This window comes from Magnolia sinica, chromosome 4 (genome assembly GCF_029962835.1).
Source record: "Magnolia sinica isolate HGM2019 chromosome 4, MsV1, whole genome shotgun sequence".
In the NCBI taxonomy this organism is placed as follows: domain Eukaryota; kingdom Viridiplantae; phylum Streptophyta; class Magnoliopsida; order Magnoliales; family Magnoliaceae; genus Magnolia; species Magnolia sinica.
Genome location: NC_080576.1, coordinates 109,778,486 through 109,792,422, shown reverse-complemented (window position 1 = coordinate 109,792,422; position 13,937 = coordinate 109,778,486).

The following is a 13,937-nucleotide window of genomic DNA, read 5'->3' as shown; positions in this document are numbered from 1 at the left end:
TTTTACTTGTGTTGTGGTCCACACAAAATTTAGATATGCTTCATTTTCAAGATCATGTCCTAAGACATGCTGTCAAGACGGATGAACCGCATGGATGTAAGGAAATACATGAAGGTGGGCCCACGGTCGGAGATCCAGGAATCCATGGAACCCACGCCGGATATGGACACTTGACATGATGCTGTCGCTTAATCTACTCATACACGTACGGCACGTGTTAGTGTCCCCAGCCATTCACCCACCCAGCCCTACCAAAGATGGCCCACATCCCAAGATCACAACAGTTAGACATCCTAACCATTGGTGTACATCCAATGATCAAAAAACAACCATGATTACAATTGGTGCAACATCTGTAGTGTGTCCCATCCAGGTTGGACCATGAGATGAACTTCTACGTTCACAAGGGTCGTCTGAAGGGGAGTGGATTAGGTGCTACCCTTGCCGTGGGGCCACTTTGATGATGTGTCGTATATCCACGCCGTCCATCTGTTTCTCCAGCCTACTTTAGGATGTGATCCGAAAAACTAAGTAGATCGAAATCTCAGGTGGACCATGCAGTGGAGGTTGAAGACCCACCATTGAAAACTTCCAGAGGACCCTTCGTAATGTTTTCGAGATGTTTATTTGTATCCAACACCTGTTGATAATGTAAGAAGATCAGCTTCATCTGAAAGCTTTTGTGGCCAATAAAAAGTTTTTAATGATCATTCACCACTGTTTCTAGTAGAATCGTCTACCTGAGATTTGGGTCAACTTAAGGTTTAGGATCAGTTCCTAAAATGAACTGAAAAAACAGATGGACGGCCTGGATATACAACATATACATAAAGGTGGCCCCACACCGTAAGGGTAACACCCTCTAAGACCCTTCCTTGGTAACATCTAATCCGCTCCCCGGGCGAATACGTTTGCGGATTACAATTTAATGTAGCATAGGGAGTACCAAGAGTCTTCTTTTATTTCTCAAAAGGGTAGAAAAAGCGCAGCTCTGATGCCTGAAAGCGAGTCCAGATGCAAACGTGGATGCCTCGGCCATATGCTTTTGATTCGCTTTCACTTTTGCTTATTTTGTTTGGCTTTTTAAAAGGTATCGTACGCTGCTGATGCATCCGAACTTGAATAGTATCCTGGCCAATTTACGAGTCGATCCATACTTTTTTTAGATCCAGGACGTTGATTTGAAAGGCCCCACCATTGATGGATGATATCGAGAAACCTTTCTGGATTCGATGATTCTATTCATACAATCTCTGAATATAATTTCGGACAGTTGTGGCTTTTTCTCCTGACGATTTACTCATAGGAAGGCCGCTGGTCCGAATATCTGAATTGCCCATGATTTTTAAGACATCCATTGTGTTGCTCTTGAAATTAATGGTCCGGATCTTAATACCATGGGCTAAAGAAGTGCCAATTGACGCATTAGGACACCGTTGATTTCATCATGCATGAGGACCCTACCATGCCGACTCTGACCTCGTGATAAACGCAAAACCAACTTGCGCATTCGGACCGGAGCGGATTGCGTGTGACCCCGGGCACATAGATATCTCCGTGCCCGGGGCTGTGTGAGGCCTATAGAGATGTTCGTGACAAATCCACTCCGTTCATCTGTTTTGAAAGACCAAAATAGTACAGTATCATAAAACTTATGAATATCCAAAACTCTTGTGGGCCATATAACACAAAACAGTGGGGATTGAACTCCCGACGGTGACAGAAGCTTTGTATCAGGATAAAATTTGTTTCTACTGTTTATCCGAGTGATAATAATTCTATGAACGGTTTGGATGTTATATAAACATCATGCTCAGCTCCAGGAAGGTTTCAACCGTGGAAGTTGCTGTTCCCATTTATTTTTATTTTTTATTTTTTTTAGACTGTGATCTGCTTTGTTTTTAGGCATGCTCTAAAATGAGCCGGCAAAGTGGAGGGTAGGCCTGAATATACAACACATACATCCAGGTGGGCCCCATGAAAAAAATTGACCTGACGGACCGAATCCGGGCCCACTGACTCCCACACTGGAAGTTCCTAACCTTCAATCAATCATCTTAAAGAGATAACTAACAAAAATAAATAAATCTTTTCAAAAAAGTGCAAGGAACCGGACAATCAATTTTAATCATTATTTTTTGGATTTACCATCAGTTGACTACTAATTATTTTTGGGTATTAGGATCTATCCAAAATGGGCCCACAACTTAGATGGTGGATTTGCAATTATACCTTATTTTCGGAAGCCTTACTTACTAATGAGTAAGTAGCAAGGAAAAGATGCAAGGAGGTGTGCATGAAGCCCTGAAGGGCAGGCTATGTGAGGCCCCGTGTGATGGGAGTTCCGTTCATCAGTTTCGCCACATAAATCCAAAAATGAGGTTTATTTAAAACTCAAATGGGCCACGCCACACCAAACAGTGGGGAACGGGTGAAAGTGCCCAATGTTGAGAGGTTCATTCACACGGGGTCTTAGTATCGATCCCTAGTGAGGGTCGCTAACATGGAGTGTGTAATGACATGGGTGTGTACTAACAAGCTAACCCAAAAAAAAAAGGTTCATTCGAAACTCAAGTGGGCCACACCACACCAAATAGTGGGGAACGGATGAAAGCACCCATTGTTGAAACCTTCATTCCCCACCGTAATGTTCTGTATGTGGTATCCGTTGGCGCTTGGTTTGTTTTCTTTTAATTATAGTGTGTGCAGGCGTGTCAAAATAAATAAAGCAGTCGAATCCAAACTGATCAACTTTGACCCCAAGTATCGAAATAAGCAAATATGTCTAATATAAATGGATATGAGCATATTCTAAGAAGATCGGTCACTTACTCAATCGCTTGTAGAATTTTATAACGATCTGGCAATAATCAATTGGTAGGGTTCTTCCTTCATAGATGGGATGTGCTTTACCTTTTACAAGAAAAGACTTTCATAATATTAATGTAATTGAACAAAAGAAAAAACTCACAATCGATTACTGAGCACAAATACAAGAATGCATCTCTTAAAAGAACCACGTGATATTGGATAAAGGACAAATCCAACATATGAGTATAGATTTAGATTATAAATAAAGACTATAACTAAGAATTAATGTTATTGTATTATCATTACTCTTATAATAAGCTAAGATAAAAGATATATTTATTTTGATTTTATTATTTGTTAGATTAGATTCGGTTTTTGCTCTGTAAATTTCATCTGTTATATTATAGAGTTTTGTTGCAGTTTACTCTTACAGATGCTTCTTTTATTATTTCAGCGGTTACAGTAGTTGAAGGGCTTCTCTCTAAATCCTTCTCTAATTACAGCGGTTACCATAGTCGAAGGGCATATCTCTATAACATTCTCTTACTACGTTTCCCTTTTATGATTGTTCATCTTCTATCAGTTGGGTTCTGTGTCTCCTGGTCGCCTATCATATCTTGGACTATTCGATCATGTTTTGCTCTCCGCTCGTTAAATCTTAGATAACTCGATCGTGTTACTTCATCTACCATCTAGTGACATGTAGCACTGAATTTATGCCAGCTATAATTCCGTAAAAAGTGCTCTGAGTATCTTGAAGATCTTTTCATCCATCTCTCATATCTCGTGTAGTGTCACATGTTGCCTTCTGATTAGCCTTTTACAAAATGGCCAAATATAGGATCCCCCCCCCCCCCCCCTGTCGCTTCGCCTTTAGGAAAAAGGTAATAACGTTACCCAATATAATTAATGCAATCATTCGTTGGTCCACGTGTTGTCTCCTTATTGATCCTACCCAACCGAGGTTAAACCAAAAGATATTTTCTGTCGTTTCCTTTTAGGCCGTCCATATGACACATTGCCTAGAATAATATCGTACGATGAGTCATGATTACCATTTCATTAATACGCACGTATCTCGACCAATATATAAGCACAAGCCTAAGTTAGTGTTTATCTTTCTTTACCCTCTGCTTTTTTTCTTTCATGTCGAAAACTCTCTCTGCAGTTATCTCTCGATTATCATGATTGTATTTTCCTTCTCTTTCATTTCAGTTTTTCACCTAGAATCATTTATCAAAGATTTGAATGTTCTTTCTTCGGAAGTGGTTAATAACCTTCTTTTCAATACTCTCATCGAACCTCATAAGGCTTTATTGATGGAAACGGATCAATATTGATCAACATGACTTCCTTTTCTTTTCAAGGAAACTTCAGCAATCCTTGGTCGATGTTGTCTTGAATAACATTTTTTAAAATAACACATTTGTTAGTGGAATGTAATCGAGTTCCATTTCATTTACATTAGCTAATTTTTTTCAATTTCTCGGTTGTCAGTATCTTATAGCTAATAGGAACTTTGAAAATTTTCCTTGTTAGCATAATATCAAAGATTTCATCAGCCTAAGAAATATTAAAGATTTACGTCCATTAAACTTTTTGATTTGATGGTGAAGTTGCATCTGTTTTAATTAAAGTCGAATAAATAAATGGTTGTTTAACCACAACTTCGACCACTACAATATTATAATTAAGATCATAATAGTATGTCCATGTTGATGCATGCTTTTGTCGCATCTACTCTTGAAGCAAAGTTGCATATTGAAATACCTTTTTTAGTTAGATCATAGAGATCTATGAACTCTATACTGATAAACTTATTTCGAATCTTAAACTCTAGACCATCTTAAGCCAAATTGATAAATTCTGCCTCGGTCGTAAATACATTACATCAGTTTTTTGTCCTCTTAAACGGAGCAATATAATTTACGATCAATTCTCTTGACATTTGTTAAAAAAAAAAAAAAAACAAAAATAATAAAATAAATAAAATAAAAACAAAAACAAAATCTTACATACAAATTTCTTTGTCCTTACAAAAGAATTAAGCATAAAACTTTTCTTCTATATCTTATCGGGTTTGTATGAAATTTGACAACAGATTAAAATATCAAGTAAACCCTACCCCAGTTAGAGAATGACCGTATAATTATAATTTATAGTGATCATTGTTGGCCAATTCCCCACACTGTATGATAAAATGACCTATATATTTTATAGTTGATTAACTAGTATAACCTATCAATAAGGTAAAGTCTACTCGATAATTCATCGGCAATAGATATTGTTGGTCGATCCGGTCAAGATAAGACTTGTGATAAACTAGAATAATAGTTCAGTCAAAAACTTGGCATGCTACTTCTCAGGCCATTTGAAAATTTTGATGACGATCCCAATATTATTGTGCAGCAACTGGAGGTGATTTAGTACCAATCTGATGTTGCTCCTCATTATAAGGTTGATTCTTGGGCAAAGGTTATCCCCTAAGTATCCCTTGATCTTGGCTTTAAGGATTAAGTTCCTATTCTCATGTTTAGAACGCCTAAAATCAACTGACGATAGTGAATTTCACACGTCCTGAATAAAAACACGTTCAGGACATCTGAAATCTACAAGTGGTAGTGAATTTTATATATCTTGAATTGGAAGAAGGATAGTAACATGTGTATTTCGCCGTAAAGGAAATGTCTGTGGCACTGGCTAGACTGTTGGTACAAGTACCAAATTCCCAAAAAAACTAGTATCAACCTGTTTCTGAGGTGCGACAAGTGCAATTTCGGCAAACAAATCCACCAACCGATTCACGCTATTGGTATGGTAGACCATCCACCTGTTAAAGGCTTCAATCCAAGCCCGTGATTGTTCAGCCTGAACTCACGATGATCTTGATATGTGCTGAATTTTCCTTTTGCATATCAACTATTCTGGCTAACATAAGCTCGAGAGATTCAATCCGAGATGTCGATGGTCTATTTGGGTTTGATGAAACAGGCACCAAACTAGATGACTGATTTACTTACACAGGCACCTGTTGAACTTACAACTCTTTTTCCTAAGCAGGAGGCTTATTAGCTACAACGACATTAATGGCGACTGCTAAAGCATTACACTCACCCCTGTGGCTCATAATTCCAAGAAATTATTGCACTGGTTAGTATACTTTGTAAATGAGCCCTACCGAGCGTGCTAAAATTGTTCTTTTTGCACAGCTGATGCAAAATGAATATTTATGAAAGCCAATTAGTTTTTAGTCTCACTGAGTATGCCGAAATTGTAAGCGCTCGATTTGGTTTTTTCACATGTAGTGTGTGTGGGCGTGCAGAATCAATAAAGCGTCTCGATCCAAACCAATCAACTTTAACCCCAAGCACTGAAATAAGCAGATACGTCTAATGTGAATATGTATGACCAAATTCTGAGAAGATCGATCACTAAATCAGCCACTTGCAAAATTTCATAGCGATCAAGCGATAATCAAATGGTGGGGTTCTGATGCAGAGCGGGTCGCAGACAGTTTCATGGCCAAGATGGATCAGAAAAGACCCGGTCGACGACAGAAGTGATCCGGACCATCAGACCTTAGATCGGGCGTATCTCACAATCCGGAATGAGTTATCTGACGTAAAATATATGATTTTGGGGTAGAACGAGTTACTTTAGCCAACCAACCCCGCTACGTCGGGTTGCGCAGCCCGGAATTGCGAAAAACCCCTTGATCGATAGTCGTTTCCCTGTTTTAATTTCGTTTTTACTATAAATAGTAAGTTTTAGTTTGATTATAACTCTTCATCCGTCGGGCTTTAGGAGTTGCGCCCAACGTGAAAAGAGCTTAGAATAATTACGGGAACGGTTTGGTGAAGCCAAATGGGACACTTACTATTTTTGGCCGAAAACCTTGCGCACTAGTAGACATCACAACCGTCTATAAATAGTAAGTTTACTATTTATAGTAAGTCGCGGATTCTAGGAGTTTGAGTTGTAGTTTGATTATGATTTGTTTCCCATTGCTTGATACCCTTATTTAAAGGGTTGTGAACTCGTTTTTAATTATTCATTAATTAATTTCGAAATTATTAGAATTTATTTCTATTTTCTGCTTTCTTTCCTCGTGGATTCGAGAAGTCTCTGTGAGGAGTCCAGAGAAGTTCCGTGGATTTGGAATAGTTATCCTCTTGAGGAAGACGGTGCTCGACCTCACGTCCTCCCCTGCGTCATATGAACTATCCATCATCTAAGACCAACCTTGATTGCCCATCCTTTCCGATACTAATTTACCTTTAACGGCGGCAGCTTTCGAAGTAGCGCAACGAGAGAATCAACAAGCCATGCAAGGGCTGCAGGCTTCCATCTACCGCATAGCGGATCTCTTGGCGGAAAACCTAAGGCAACTCCATGTTCCTGGTGGCAATCCTCCACCCTCAATTAATCGCCCTGATCGCAGGATAGTACCAACAGTGCATCCAAGGGTCATTCCTGAGGAAGGGGGCTCCAGTGAGGAGGAAATCGACGACATACTCTTCCAACACCCCAGACATGGCGGCAATCGAGTAGATCGAACGGATCGAGAATTCAAGATGAGGGTTGATATTCCTAGATTTAATGGTCAACTACACATTGAGGATTTCATCGATTAGCTTTCTGAAGTTGAGCGATTTTTCGACTATATGGACATCCCTGAAGCAAAGAAGGTCAAGCTTGTGGCCTACAAGTTGAAAGGAGGAGCTTCAGCTTGGTGGGAACAACTGCAACTCGCGCGAACCAGGCAGACGAAAGCACCAATCCGCACCTGGCAGCGGATGAAACAGCTACTACATGCCCGATTCCTCCCTAGCGATTATGATCAGGTATTATTCCAACAATACCAAAATTGTCGATAGGGTAGTCGATCGGTGAAAGAATACGCAGAAGAATTTTACCGCCTGGCGGCGCGTAACGATTTGGTCGAGACTGAATCACAGCAAGTCGCCCGATTCAACGGTGGATTGCGTATGGCTATCCAGGATTGGGTCCAGATGCAGTCCGTCTGGACGATGAATGATGCGATCAACCTATCCTACTGCAAGGATTCCTATTGCAGGTCTGCCCTAGGGAACTGCACAGCCTAAGGGGAAGGAGCCCGTAGGAGCACACACTCAACCTCCTACGTTTGAGAATCGAGATCAGGAAAGCGGGCAAGCTAGACCCCAAAGGGGCGTATCGACTGCTGCTGGTCCAAGTAGAATCCCGAACCCCTATGCTCGGCCAAGGCCCGATAACTGCTATCGTTGTGGCCAACCGGGCCACCTATCAAATACTTGTCCCCAGCAAAAAGTGGCAAACCTTGTCATCAATGATGGTAGTGCTGATAACGCTTATGAAGATCCAGATATTGAAGAACAGGAGCATACCACCGAGGACGAGGCAGATGATTCAGGTTGGATTCAGCAAGATCACGGCGAGTCGCTTGTCGTGAGGCGACTATTATATGCGCCAAGAAAAGAAGTGCATCCACGGCGGCATAACATCTTCCGCACTAGGTGTACGGTGAATCGAAAGGTTTGTAACGTGATCATTGACAGTGGGAGCAGCAAGAACATCATCTCCTAGGTCATGGTGAAAAAATTGTAATTGAAAACGGAGCGTTATCCCTCTCCATATACAATCGGTTGGATCAAGAAGGTCAGCGAAACAAAGGTAACTGAACAGTGCACCATATCCTTTTCAATTGGCAAACATTATAAGGATGAAGTAGTATGTGATGTGGTTGACATGGAAGCATGTCACATACTACTCGGTCGGCCCTGGCAATCTGACCGGTTGCACCCAATTAAATTTAAATACGTTTATCTATATATATATATATATATATATATATATATATATAGCTTCTCCTTTTATTGTTTATATATATATATATATATATATATATATATATATATATATATATATATATATATATCCTAAATCTTTATCCTAATCATTTGAGACAGAGCAGTGAAAACGCAGTCCGTCCCTTTGTAGATGAAGTAGGCCCGAAATTGGCCCGAACTCGCTCGATTGTTGACCGGACCAAATTTGGGCGGGACATGTTTATTGATCCTACCCAACCGAGGTTAAACCAAAAGATATTTTCTGTCGTTTCCTTTTAGGCCGTCCATATGACACATTGCCTAGAATAATATCGTACGATGAGTCATGATTACCATTTCATTAATACGCACGTATCTCGACCAATATATAAGCACAAGCCTAAGTTAGTGTTTATCTTTCTTTACCCTCTGCTTTTTTTCTTTCATGTCGAAAACTCTCTCTGCAGTTATCTCTCGATTATCATGATTGTATTTTCCTTCTCTTTCATTTCAGTTTTTCACCTAGAATCATTTATCAAAGATTTGAATGTTCTTTCTTCGGAAGTGGTTAATAACCTTCTTTTCAATACTCTCATCGAACCTCATAAGGCTTTATTGATGGAAACGGATCAATACCAATAAATAAATTGTAACGCCCTGAAAATCGGGGGCCGTACATACACTCGGCTCCCAAGTTCCTGGGGTCACTTATAACCGATTTTCATTACTATGCGTTTAATTCAATTTAAATGCACAGCCTGGAATTTCTTGGAACATGAAGCACAACCACACAAATCTACTGAAATGAAAAGATCAAATATATATAAGTCCAAAAGAATGAAAATGAGTCGCATAAGGCGTCGCCCAACAAAATCATAAGAACATGTCCCAAAGAATACAAGGCTGAGTCCACGACTCAGCGATCTAAGCTCCACCCGTCAAGCCGATGGAGAGCTGCCCATCAACTGAAAGTAGGACAACTCATCCTCTTCGTCCAAGCTCGCGTCGACAGGCTCCTCGAACTCCTCGTCACCTGCAGTTATGGAAGAGTCTGGTTGGTGTTTTAAAACACCGTCCCAGAGTGGGAGTGAGTGATCAACTCAGTGGGTGCTATTAGTCTTAAGTTGCAACAAGCATCAGTTATAATAAGAATTTAATGAAAAGCAATCATTCACAAATACCTAACTAATCTTATTAATGCACATGCATGGTGGATGATATGATGTATGCCCTCACCACAACTCTCCCTCGAGCGACTCCGTCTAACGATCGCATATGTCAACACTCCCTCAGAGCGACCTCGACTGCCGAGTCGCCAACCTAGCTAATACCGTGCAATGATGATGTTAACCGGGTTCTTAGTTAAGTCCATTCATCTGCATATTTGAAAATTTGATACACCCCACGTATCAAATGCCCTGAACGAGTTGCGAGGCCAAGACCCCCCAATGTGTGAGGCCAAGACCCCGCGATCCTTGATCCCGTTGGGTTCCCCGTCCCCGACTTCAAGCACACGGGGAGTGCTGAGAGAAAGGGATCGCTCGCGGTCACTACGGGGAGGCGCGTCACCCCAGCGTAGGCCGACAGCTCGGACACAGTGTCCCATTCCACCATGCCCGGCTCACGAGACTGTGGATCAATATTCCATCCGATATCGATGGGCTACAACGGTGGTAGGGTGTTCCAGATTCCATACATAAGTGAGCAAACATGGTTAACAAACAGGATTGGACAGTAAATAAGCCAAACCACACGAGTCAGGCGAGCATGCGATGAACGACATCGAGTACAATGGGCCCATGTAGTCGAACCACTGCTGCCCGTACACACTCGCCCAAATCCTTGGGTTTAACCTTAAGGCGGTTCTACCAACGGAACCACCTTCGTTCTCCTCATGTTCCCGACCAACTAAGGATCTAATGTTAATTCATAACATACCAACCACCAATATTACCAACTAGCATAATAGTATTATGTTTGCATACATCACAACATACTGTTCAATTATTCTTAACAAGCATGCTACAATAACATGAACAAGGTGCATGTGAGTGGTGTAGGTTAGGGAGGAAGTTAAGCACTTCCTACACCTCAAGGGATCAAATACACAAGAGTAGTGAATCATGCACACCATGAAGCAACACATGTCAGAAAAAGAAATCAAACAAACATGAGCATATAATCATCCATATACTAAATTATGAGAGGCAAGATTTAACATCAATGAGAACTAAACATGTCATTCCATATAATCCCAATAACATACCATTCCTAGGTTCCTCTAGATTCTTCCATACAACATATCAAGCAAACAAAATCATTAAACTCCAACTATAATTAGCGCTAGGCCACTTAAGGATAATAGTCTGCACCTATGGATTGTTGGAGATTTAGAAAACGACTTAGGAGCGTGGATTTTTAGGGTCGAACGGCCGGAATCCCTAGAGCACACATTTGTATGTTAGAATCCCATGTAAATCCCTCTCATCTCAAAGGTTTCAAGAAAAAGGGGTGATGGATCTTACCTAGATGACCAATGAATGAGCGATCGAGGAGGAGGGTTTTTCCTTGGAGAAGAGGTAGGGAGTTGTAGAGTTTAATTTCCTTGGGCCCCACCTCGATCTAAGGTCCACCTTGCTCTCCCTCCCTCTCTCTTTCTCTCCTTGCTCTCTCTCTTCTCCCTTTACTCTCTCCCTCTTTCTCTCTTCTCCCTCTTCTAGGGCAAAAATCGTATGGGAAGAGGAGGTGCTCAAATGAGCCCCTTTTATAATGTCAAATTTGGTGAAAATGGCCCCAAGTGTTGGGTTTTTACTATACTAACCCTATAGGTACTTTTTTCTAGCCTCTAGGGCCCACTATGGGGTGTACAAGTCGACATACACCATAGGATAGTTAGCCCTAATGATGATCTACGTATGGATATGATCAGCCCGCCATTTAGATGTGTCAATCAACAGATATGATTATAAGTCTATTTAACGATCACCGATGGTTGATCAGGGCTGCAGTTATATGAATATTAGCAAGAAAATATCTTTACTCCATGTGTGAAGTTTGGTTACAAACCGACGGTTTGAAACTCTCAACTTTGCATAAGAGTGGACGACCTAATTCACTTAAGTTTCAGCTTCTTCCGTTAGGGTATTTGCACTTTTCATGCGCTCGTCTTTTAGCTCAAGTTGAGCGGTTCTGGGCAACCCCAGTCCGACTCTCGTGATAGACGTCAAGCCCAAGTAAGATGGACATTACTCTATAATTTTGTAACTGGTGGCCACTAACGAGCGATTTAGAACTTGTTCGAAAAATCGAGGCATTTTTGGAATGAATTAGGTATTAAGATTTCTCATGTGCAATGATCAGGGTTTGGATTAACTATATTTATAGGGTGACCTATATATAACTAGTGGAAATGGATATTTGGTCATGATCACTCTAAACCGTCAGTTTAAGGCTAAAAGAGTAATGAGGTTTATTTGGTCTATTATTCAAGATCCGCGCCTTATCTGACTCTGCCCCGGTTATATCTTTAATTTAGTCATGCCTGCCTTAATTAGTTAGGGAAGGGTCGGCTAAATTTGGGCCCTCTGGCCTTTAGTTTCAAGAATCCCCACAATGGCCCTCTAGGATTCCTCACTGGCTTTGGGGCGGACCCAACACCCCCTTGGGCACCAATTTTGGTGTGTGGGTGCCTTATGGCCCAATGAGGGGCCATATAAAATTTTGGAACAAACGGATGAACGGTTATGGGGTTTGAGTAAATGGTTCCAATCTTCAAATGGCCTGTGGGGCCCATTTCTGGCTATTGGAGCTGTTGGTGGCCCTCTGGCCCTGAAACTTATAGGGTAGGTGCTTCATGATCCGATGAAGGGCCATGTAAAATTGGAGACGATCGGTATGGGGTTTGATAAATGCAGTCCGATTGCGATCAACGATCCACGTGCCACGATCGGAACCCATATTTTGTGGGCGGGCGTAGACAAATACATTAGACCTTTACCTTAAATTTGAAAGATATCCAACTATTGAAATGCCCGAAATCTCAATTTTATTTACGATTGCCATATTCCAATTCGGCATTGGTTAGGTGCATTGGCAAATGCCATATTCCATTCGGTGTCCACCGGGTCCGTGGTCCGTGATGGACCACAAGCCCGGTGAGATCTATGATTCCCTAAATTTTTAGATTTTTGACCCTCCTAGGTCCGAGTGGCCCACACGAGTTGTCGTTAAGTGTAAATAGGCCATTTGGCTTAACCGATTAGATCTTTGGGTCAAATGTGAGTGAATCATGGGGCTAAACTTGATGTTCAAATGATCGGGCGGATTTATTGGCTTCCCACGGTTGATTAAACAGACTTGTGCGGTTCTTTACTGGTTCCACCCGTGTTTAAACTATCATTGAGTGCTAATGGTCATTAAGTGACGTTATAAGTTAATTAATAAAAAAATTTCAAGAATTTTTTTGAAAATCCAAAATAGTGAAAATCTAAGATGTTACAGTCATGCATGCGCATTAATAAGAATAGTTAGGTGTTTATGAATGATTGCTTTTCATTAAATTCATAATATAACTGATGCTTATTACAACTTAAGATTTTTCAATTTCTCGGTTGTCAGTATCTTATAGCTAATAGGAACTTTGAAAATTTTCCTTGTTAGCATAATATCAAAGATTTCATCAGCCTAAGAAATATTAAAGATTTACGTCCATTAAACTTTTTGATTTGATGGTGAAGTTGCATCTGTTTTAATTAAAGTCGAATAAATAAATGGTTGTTTAACCACAACTTCGACCACTACAATATTATAATTAAGATCATAATAGTATGTCCATGTTGATGCATGCTTTTGTCGCATCTACTCTTGAAGCAAAGTTGCATATTGAAATACCTTTTTTAGTTAGATCATAGAGATCTATGAACTCTATACTGATAAACTTATTTCGAATCTTAAACTCTAGACCATCTTAAGCCAAATTGATAAATTCTGCCTCGGTCGTAAATACATTACATCAGTTTTTTGTCCTCTTAAACGGAGCAATATAATTTACGATCAATTCTCTTGACATTTGTTAAAAAAAAAAAAAAAACAAAAATAATAAAATAAATAAAATAAAAACAAAAACAAAATCTTACATACAAATTTCTTTGTCCTTACAAAAGAATTAAGCATAAAACTTTTCTTCTATATCTTATCGGGTTTGTATGAAATTTGACAACAGATTAAAATATCAAGTAAACCCTACCCCAGTTAGAGAATGACCGTATAATTATAATTTATAGTGATCATTGTTGGCCA